The sequence below is a fragment of the Microcebus murinus genome, unplaced genomic scaffold (assembly GCF_040939455.1).
Source record: "Microcebus murinus isolate Inina unplaced genomic scaffold, M.murinus_Inina_mat1.0 scaf006_hap2_Mmur4.0, whole genome shotgun sequence".
NCBI lineage: Eukaryota > Metazoa > Chordata > Mammalia > Primates > Cheirogaleidae > Microcebus > Microcebus murinus.
In genome coordinates, this window is record NW_027438952.1 from 1,010,992 (window position 1) to 1,020,534 (window position 9,543).

General features: G+C 61.8%; 3 pseudogenes; all 3 read right to left on the reverse strand.

The window, feature by feature from the left end:
• Positions 1-1,196: 1,196 nt before the first annotated feature.
• Positions 1,197-1,315, reverse strand: LOC142866635 (uncharacterized; annotated as a pseudogene).
• Positions 1,316-5,165: 3,850 nt separating this feature from the next.
• On the reverse strand, positions 5,166-5,284 carry LOC142866636 (uncharacterized; annotated as a pseudogene).
• A 3,850-nt stretch (positions 5,285-9,134) lies between these two features.
• On the reverse strand, positions 9,135-9,253 carry LOC142866637 (uncharacterized; annotated as a pseudogene).
• Between the last annotated feature and the right edge of the window lie 290 nt (positions 9,254-9,543).

A 9,543-nucleotide genomic window follows, 5' to 3' on the forward strand; every position in this document is an offset into this window, starting at 1 on the left:
ACGAACGGATGGACACCTAAGTGGACAGAGAGGAATCCCCTTCCTCGGGTGGGTGTCGGGCGGGTGGGGGGAGGGGATGGGCATACACATCCATTAGGAATGGGGTGGGTGCGCACCGACTGGGGCATGGGCGCACTTGAAGCTAATGACCCGAGGGGGGAGGCTGGGAGAGGGCAACGTACCCGACCTTAACATTGGTACCCCCACAATACGCTGGAGGTATACAACATGAGAGGTAAATGAATAAGAACACAGGGGGGAGGGGGGCACGGGCAACACATGTCACCTGAATACTTGTACTCCCATCATCTGCTTGAAAAGAGAGAGAAAAGAAAATGCAATAATAGAGGCCGGGCGCGGTGGCTCACGCCTGTAATCCTAGCTCTTGGGAGGCCGAGGCGGGTGGATTGCTCAAGGTCAGGAGTTCAAAACCAGCCTGAGCAAGAGCGAGACCCCGTCTCTACTATAAATAGAAAGAAATTGATTGGCCAACTGATATATATATATATATAAAAAAAAATTAGCCGGGCATAGTGGCGCATGCCTGTAGTCCCAGCTACTCGGGAGGCTGAGGCAGAAGGATCACTCGAGCCCAGGAGTTTGAGGTTGCTGTGAGCTAGGGTGACGCCACGGCACTCACTCTAGCCTGGACAACAAAGTGAGACTCTGTCTCAAAAAAAAAAAAAAAAAGAAAAAAAAAAAAAAGAAAATGCAATAATAGAGGTAAGAGACACTTTTTAAAAATAATGAATCCGAAGAGAAAAGTAAAAGGAGGCCTGTGGAGCAGGTCTGGGTGTGACTCCGGATCCCCCAACATCAGGTGCCACCACCAAAGATTCCTACGTGGAGCCCGTAGAACCCCAAAAGCAACGGGACGAGTTCTGGTCACATACTCCCTCAAAATGACATCCTGGCCTTCTTCTGGAACTCCCTCCCCTCTCAGACTCTCAAGGTTTCCTCCAGCGTGTCGGTTCCCACAGAGCAGACCTTTGGTCTGAGACCTGACAGTCCAGATGCCACGCGTGCTGCCGCGTGGCGGCGGTGTCGCGGCTTGGGACAAGAGGAGGCCCCACGGTGCGGGCTGGGGCGCCAGGCACAGCGGCGGGCGCTGAGGGTGGGGGTGACCCCCACCCCGGGCCGCCGCCGCGCTCCCAGAAAGGGGACAGAACGAGAGGCAAAAAAAAAAAAAAAGCCGCCGCCTAGGGCACCCGTGATTCCCGGGCGGTCTCCCATCCAAGTACTAACGAGGCCCGACCCTGCTTAGCTTCCGAGACCAGAGGAGATGGGGGGCGTTCAGGGTGGTGTGGCCCTAGACGGCGGAGGGCGCCCCTGCCCCGCTCAAGAAGCCGAGCCTCTCTGCGCTTCCCCGCCGCCGCCTCCCGCCCCAGGCCCCGCGCCGGGCCGGGCCTGTTGAGTTCGCCGGCGGCCGGGTCCGGCGGGCTCCGAGGGACCGGGGTGATGGGCGGGGCGGGGCGGGGCGGGGGGCTGTCTCTCTCTACACACACACACACTCACACTCACTCACACTCACACAAGATGCGCCTCCACGGCTGGACTCGCCAAGGTGGAGACCTTCCAGCCCCCCTCCTCTCCCCGCCTGGCCTCCTTCACCTACCCGCCGCCCACCCCCAGCGCGTCGCCGCCGCTGACTGCGCACGCGCCCGGCGCTCGCCCTCTGACCCCAGCCAGGGGCCGCCCTCCCCCACAACCGCTTTCAGCTGTGCCCCCCTCCCCCCGCCCTGTGGGTGGGCTGCCGCCTATTCCCCCGGGCCAGGGCTGGGGCACAGCGCAAGGGGGAGGGGAGCGAGTGTATGGGGCATCTCTCTCTGGGGATGTGTCCCATGGGTGGGGTGGGGTGGGGTGGGGTGGCGTGGTTTGTGGGGCGCTGAAGAAATCAGTCCCCTCCATCTCCCACCTCTGGAAAACGCCCAAGCCCTTGGAGAACTGCCGGCACCGCTACCGTGGGGGCCGGGACCCTCCTCTGTGTCCTCCTGTGGCCCAGTCCAAGGGGCCTGGGCCTGGCCGGGGCTGCATTGGACCCCGACCACCCTGGCGTGTGGACTCGCTAAAAATCGGCGATTAGATATTGGATTCCAGCTTCCTTGAGGTCATTTCACTAATGAGTGCACCGGAAAGAGTTTCCTAATCCATCTGTGAGGGTGGCAACTGAAAGAGAATTTGAAAGCTGACAGAATAGGCGAGGGAAGGCATAGGAGATTTCCACACCCAGCAAGGAAGCCTTTCCCGAAATGGAAGAAAGAAACGAGCAAACAGAGACACCGGTAGCCCGCCCGGATCAGAGTCTGCCCCCGAGAGAAAGCACCCTGACCAGGTTCACCCGTGGGTGGGTGGCGAGCTAGCGGCATTCAGAAGAGCGAGGCCCGCAGTCTGTGCGGAAGACACCTGCACTCGGGTGTGTGTGGCGGCGCGATTCCCAAGCAGCTCCAGATGTTAAACCAAGGAGAAGCCAGGGAGTTCCCAACGCCCCAGGTGTCCTCAGCCCACGACTGGCTGCTGTGGGAATGCGAAGCCCGGCTCCTTGTCTCAGAGCGGGGTTCCCAGGAGGATCAGGCTGAAGCTGGGACTTGGCCGCAAAGTGTCCCCTCGCATGGCCACCCCCTTCCCCTTCCTGCTCCTCTACTCCTGGTGCCCCTCCATCCAGGGGCCAGACCTTAAAGAGTCACCGCAAGAGAATCCTGGTCCCAAAGGAGCCTTCTGGGGGACCGGTGCTGAGAGAGGTTGTGGGCATGGCCCGCTGGGGCTCTGCCCGACCCAGGGCTGAGAGACGCCACCTCCCAGCTCTGGGTCCCTGCAGGAAGTGTTGGCAAGCACAGGGCCAGTCCTCCAAAGGCCCAGGTACAGGGAGCCCAGGCCAAGCAGCCTGTGGAAGAAGCCACTTGCCGTGCCACCCCGGGAACAGGACTGCAGGCCCCGGCCCTTCCCACCTCCTCCTCCTCCTCTTCCCCCCCACCCCCCGCCCCCACCCCTCCACCGACATGGCACAGGGCTCAGAGACACCTCAGACCCTTGCTACCCAAAGTGCAAAGGGCATCGGTTGCTCCTCCAAACCCCCCGCCCAGCAGACCACGTTGTCCAGCCAGCCCCCGGGCCTCCCTGGGGTGCCCAGCACAAAAGTGCAGACACCCACCGGACCCTCAGTCTCAGTTTTCGGATGTTTTTGCCACTCTAAGGACCCGCAGGCCAGCTGGGCCTTCGGGCAGGACAGAGAGCCCCGGAATCCGACGTGGAGAGCTGCGTGTACGTCCCCATCAGGAGGCGGTCCCCACCTCCGGGGCTCTCCCCTTGCGGGGAGCGGCAGCCCCAGGGCCTCAGGCAAGACACCAGGCTGGGCCCCCCCACGGCACAGCGGGGGGGGGGAGGGGGCACAGCGGGGGGGGGGCACGTTCCCCGCACAAGCGCCTTAGGGACGGCTGCTGGAGACTGCTGCGGCCACCCTGCTGCCGGGTTTCTGGAGGGCTTCCTGGAAGCAGCGTCCACACCAAGCCCTTGGAAGGCCCAGGCGACGGAGGAGCCAGCCGGTCAGGCAGGGGCCGAGGACGGTGAGAGGCCGGGCGGGAAGGAGCATGTCAGGCAGGGGCAGAGGACGGTGACAGGCCGGGCGGGAAGGAGCCGGTCAGGCGGGGGCCCAGGACAGTGACGGGCCTGGCCGGGGAGGAGCGAGTCAGGCAGGGGCAGAGGAGACGGGCTGGGTAAGGGTTAGGGTTACAGTTAGGGCACAATTCACAATCGCAAAGATGTGGAAGCGACCCGAGTGCCCATCCATCCAGGAGTGCATTAATAAAATGTGGCGCGTGGACACCACGGAGTGCCATTCGGCTGTGAGGAGCAGCGGTGAGAGGGCACCTCTCGTGTTCTCCTGGCCAGAGCTGGAACCCGTTCCAGTAAGCCAAGTATCCCAAGAATGGACACACGAGCACCACGTGAGCGCGCTCACCGGCAAATTGGTACGAACGGATGGACACCTAAGTGGACAGAGAGGAATCCCCTTCCTCGGGTGGGTGTCGGGCGGGTGGGGGGAGGGGATGGGCATACACATCCATTAGGAATGGGGTGGGTGCGCACCGACTGGGGCATGGGCGCACTTGAAGCTAATGACCCGAGGGGGGAGGCTGGGAGAGGGCAACGTACCCGACCTTAACATTGGTACCCCCACAATACGCCGGAGGTATACAACATGAGAGGTAAATGAATAAGAACACAGGGGGGAGGGGGGCACGGGCAACACATGTCACCTGAATACTTGTACTCCCATCATCTGCTTGAAAAGAGAGAGAAAAGAAAATGCAATAATAGAGGCCGGGCGCGGTGGCTCACGCCTGTAATCCTAGCTCTTGGGAGGCCGAGGCGGGTGGATTGCTCAAGGTCAGGAGTTCAAAACCAGCCTGAGCAAGAGCGAGACCCCGTCTCTACTATAAATAGAAAGAAATTGATTGGCCAACTGATATATATATATATATAAAAAAAAATTAGCCGGGCATAGTGGCGCATGCCTGTAGTCCCAGCTACTCGGGAGGCTGAGGCAGAAGGATCACTCGAGCCCAGGAGTTTGAGGTTGCTGTGAGCTAGGGTGACGCCACGGCACTCACTCTAGCCTGGACAACAAAGTGAGACTCTGTCTCAAAAAAAAAAAAAAAAAAAGAAAAAAAAAAAAAAGAAAATGCAATAATAGAGGTAAGAGACACTTTTTAAAAATAATGAATCCGAAGAGAAAAGTAAAAGGAGGCCTGTGGAGCAGGTCTGGGTGTGACTCCGGATCCCCCAACATCAGGTGCCACCACCAAAGATTCCTACGTGGAGCCCGTAGAACCCCAAAAGCAACGGGACGAGTTCTGGTCACATACTCCCTCAAAATGACATCCTGGCCTTCTTCTGGAACTCCCTCCCCTCTCAGACTCTCAAGGTTTCCTCCAGCGTGTCGGTTCCCACAGAGCAGACCTTTGGTCTGAGACCTGACAGTCCAGATGCCACGCGTGCTGCCGCGTGGCGGCGGTGTCGCGGCTTGGGACAAGAGGAGGCCCCACGGTGCGGGCTGGGGCGCCAGGCACAGCGGCGGGCGCTGAGGGTGGGGGTGACCCCCACCCCGGGCCGCCGCCGCGCTCCCAGAAAGGGGACAGAACGAGAGGCAAAAAAAAAAAAAAAGCCGCCGCCTAGGGCACCCGTGATTCCCGGGCGGTCTCCCATCCAAGTACTAACGAGGCCCGACCCTGCTTAGCTTCCGAGACCAGAGGAGATGGGGGGCGTTCAGGGTGGTGTGGCCCTAGACGGCGGAGGGCGCCCCTGCCCCGCTCAAGAAGCCGAGCCTCTCTGCGCTTCCCCGCCGCCGCCTCCCGCCCCAGGCCCCGCGCCGGGCCGGGCCTGTTGAGTTCGCCGGCGGCCGGGTCCGGCGGGCTCCGAGGGACCGGGGTGATGGGCGGGGCGGGGCGGGGCGGGGGGCTGTCTCTCTCTACACACACACACACTCACACTCACTCACACTCACACAAGATGCGCCTCCACGGCTGGACTCGCCAAGGTGGAGACCTTCCAGCCCCCCTCCTCTCCCCGCCTGGCCTCCTTCACCTACCCGCCGCCCACCCCCAGCGCGTCGCCGCCGCTGACTGCGCACGCGCCCGGCGCTCGCCCTCTGACCCCAGCCAGGGGCCGCCCTCCCCCACAACCGCTTTCAGCTGTGCCCCCCTCCCCCCGCCCTGTGGGTGGGCTGCCGCCTATTCCCCCGGGCCAGGGCTGGGGCACAGCGCAAGGGGGAGGGGAGCGAGTGTATGGGGCATCTCTCTCTGGGGATGTGTCCCATGGGTGGGGTGGGGTGGGGTGGGGTGGCGTGGTTTGTGGGGCGCTGAAGAAATCAGTCCCCTCCATCTCCCACCTCTGGAAAACGCCCAAGCCCTTGGAGAACTGCCGGCACCGCTACCGTGGGGGCCGGGACCCTCCTCTGTGTCCTCCTGTGGCCCAGTCCAAGGGGCCTGGGCCTGGCCGGGGCTGCATTGGACCCCGACCACCCTGGCGTGTGGACTCGCTAAAAATCGGCCATTAGATATTGGATTCCAGCTTCCTTGAGGTCATTTCACTAATGAGTGCACCGGAAAGAGTTTCCTAATCCATCTGTGAGGGTGGCAACTGAAAGAGAATTTGAAAGCTGACAGAATAGGCGAGGGAAGGCATAGGAGATTTCCACACCCAGCAAGGAAGCCTTTCCCGAAATGGAAGAAAGAAACGAGCAAACAGAGACACCGGTAGCCCGCCCGGATCAGAGTCTGCCCCCGAGAGAAAGCACCCTGACCAGGTTCACCCGTGGGTGGGTGGCGAGCTAGCGGCATTCAGAAGAGCGAGGCCCGCAGTCTGTGCGGAAGACACCTGCACTCGGGTGTGTGTGGCGGCGCGATTCCCAAGCAGCTCCAGATGTTAAACCAAGGAGAAGCCAGGGAGTTCCCAACGCCCCAGGTGTCCTCAGCCCACGACTGGCTGCTGTGGGAATGCGAAGCCCGGCTCCTTGTCTCAGAGCGGGGTTCCCAGGAGGATCAGGCTGAAGCTGGGACTTGGCCGCAAAGTGTCCCCTCGCATGGCCACCCCCTTCCCCTTCCTGCTCCTCTACTCCTGGTGCCCCTCCATCCAGGGGCCAGACCTTAAAGAGTCACCGCAAGAGAATCCTGGTCCCAAAGGAGCCTTCTGGGGGACCGGTGCTGAGAGAGGTTGTGGGCATGGCCCGCTGGGGCTCTGCCCGACCCAGGGCTGAGAGACGCCACCTCCCAGCTCTGGGTCCCTGCAGGAAGTGTTGGCAAGCACAGGGCCAGTCCTCCAAAGGCCCAGGTACAGGGAGCCCAGGCCAAGCAGCCTGTGGAAGAAGCCACTTGCCGTGCCACCCCGGGAACAGGACTGCAGGCCCCGGCCCTTCCCACCTCCTCCTCCTCCTCTTCCCCCCCACCCCCCGCCCCCACCCCTCCACCGACATGGCACAGGGCTCAGAGACACCTCAGACCCTTGCTACCCAAAGTGCAAAGGGCATCGGTTGCTCCTCCAAACCCCCCGCCCAGCAGACCACGTTGTCCAGCCAGCCCCCGGGCCTCCCTGGGGTGCCCAGCACAAAAGTGCAGACACCCACCGGACCCTCAGTCTCAGTTTTCGGATGTTTTTGCCACTCTAAGGACCCGCAGGCCAGCTGGGCCTTCGGGCAGGACAGAGAGCCCCGGAATCCGACGTGGAGAGCTGCGTGTACGTCCCCATCAGGAGGCGGTCCCCACCTCCGGGGCTCTCCCCTTGCGGGGAGCGGCAGCCCCAGGGCCTCAGGCAAGACACCAGGCTGGGCCCCCCCACGGCACAGCGGGGGGGAGGGAGGGGGCACAGCGGGGGGGGGGCACGTTCCCCGCACAAGCGCCTTAGGGACGGCTGCTGGAGACTGCTGCGGCCACCCTGCTGCCGGGTTTCTGGAGGGCTTCCTGGAAGCAGCGTCCACACCAAGCCCTTGGAAGGCCCAGGCGACGGAGGAGCCAGCCGGTCAGGCAGGGGCCGAGGACGGTGAGAGGCCGGGCGGGAAGGAGCATGTCAGGCAGGGGCAGAGGACGGTGACAGGCCGGGCGGGAAGGAGCCGGTCAGGCGGGGGCCCAGGACAGTGACGGGCCTGGCCGGGGAGGAGCGAGTCAGGCAGGGGCAGAGGAGACGGGCTGGGTAAGGGTTAGGGTTACAGTTAGGGCACAATTCACAATCGCAAAGATGTGGAAGCGACCCGAGTGCCCATCCATCCAGGAGTGCATTAATAAAATGTGGCGCGTGGACACCACGGAGTGCCATTCGGCTGTGAGGAGCAGCGGTGAGAGGGCACCTCTCGTGTTCTCCTGGCCAGAGCTGGAACCCGTTCCAGTAAGCCAAGTATCCCAAGAATGGACACACGAGCACCACGTGAGCGCGCTCACCGGCAAATTGGTACGAACGGATGGACACCTAAGTGGACAGAGAGGAATCCCCTTCCTCGGGTGGGTGTCGGGCGGGTGGGGGGAGGGGATGGGCATACACATCCATTAGGAATGGGGTGGGTGCGCACCGACTGGGGCATGGGCGCACTTGAAGCTAATGACCCGAGGGGGGAGGCTGGGAGAGGGCAACGTACCCGACCTTAACATTGGTACCCCCACAATACGCCGGAGGTATACAACATGAGAGGTAAATGAATAAGAACACAGGGGGGAGGGGGGCACGGGCAACACATGTCACCTGAATACTTGTACTCCCATCATCTGCTTGAAAAGAGAGAGAAAAGAAAATGCAATAATAGAGGCCGGGCGCGGTGGCTCACGCCTGTAATCCTAGCTCTTGGGAGGCCGAGGCGGGTGGATTGCTCAAGGTCAGGAGTTCAAAACCAGCCTGAGCAAGAGCGAGACCCCGTCTCTACTATAAATAGAAAGAAATTGATTGGCCAACTGATATATATATATATATAAAAAAAAATTAGCCGGGCATAGTGGCGCATGCCTGTAGTCCCAGCTACTCGGGAGGCTGAGGCAGAAGGATCACTCGAGCCCAGGAGTTTGAGGTTGCTGTGAGCTAGGGTGACGCCACGGCACTCACTCTAGCCTGGACAACAAAGTGAGACTCTGTCTCAAAAAAAAAAAAAAAAAAAGAAAAAAAAAAAAAGAAAATGCAATAATAGAGGTAAGAGACACTTTTTAAAAATAATGAATCCGAAGAGAAAAGTAAAAGGAGGCCTGTGGAGCAGGTCTGGGTGTGACTCCGGATCCCCCAACATCAGGTGCCACCACCAAAGATTCCTACGTGGAGCCCGTAGAACCCCAAAAGCAACGGGACGAGTTCTGGTCACATACTCCCTCAAAATGACATCCTGGCCTTCTTCTGGAACTCCCTCCCCTCTCAGACTCTCAAGGTTTCCTCCAGCGTGTCGGTTCCCACAGAGCAGACCTTTGGTCTGAGACCTGACAGTCCAGATGCCACGCGTGCTGCCGCGTGGCGGCGGTGTCGCGGCTTGGGACAAGAGGAGGCCCCACGGTGCGGGCTGGGGCGCCAGGCACAGCGGCGGGCGCTGAGGGTGGGGGTGACCCCCACCCCGGGCCGCCGCCGCGCTCCCAGAAAGGGGACAGAACGAGAGGCAAAAAAAAAAAAAAAGCCGCCGCCTAGGGCACCCGTGATTCCCGGGCGGTCTCCCATCCAAGTACTAACGAGGCCCGACCCTGCTTAGCTTCCGAGACCAGAGGAGATGGGGGGCGTTCAGGGTGGTGTGGCCCTAGACGGCGGAGGGCGCCCCTGCCCCGCTCAAGAAGCCGAGCCTCTCTGCGCTTCCCCGCCGCCGCCTCCCGCCCCAGGCCCCGCGCCGGGCCGGGCCTGTTGAGTTCGCCGGCGGCCGGGTCCGGCGGGCTCCGAGGGACCGGGGTGATGGGCGGGGCGGGGCGGGGCGGGGGGCTGTCTCTCTCTACACACACACACACTCACACTCACTCACACTCACACAAGATGCGCCTCCACGGCTGGACTCGCCAAGGTGGAGACCTTCCAGCCCCCCTCCTCTCCCCGCCTGGCCTC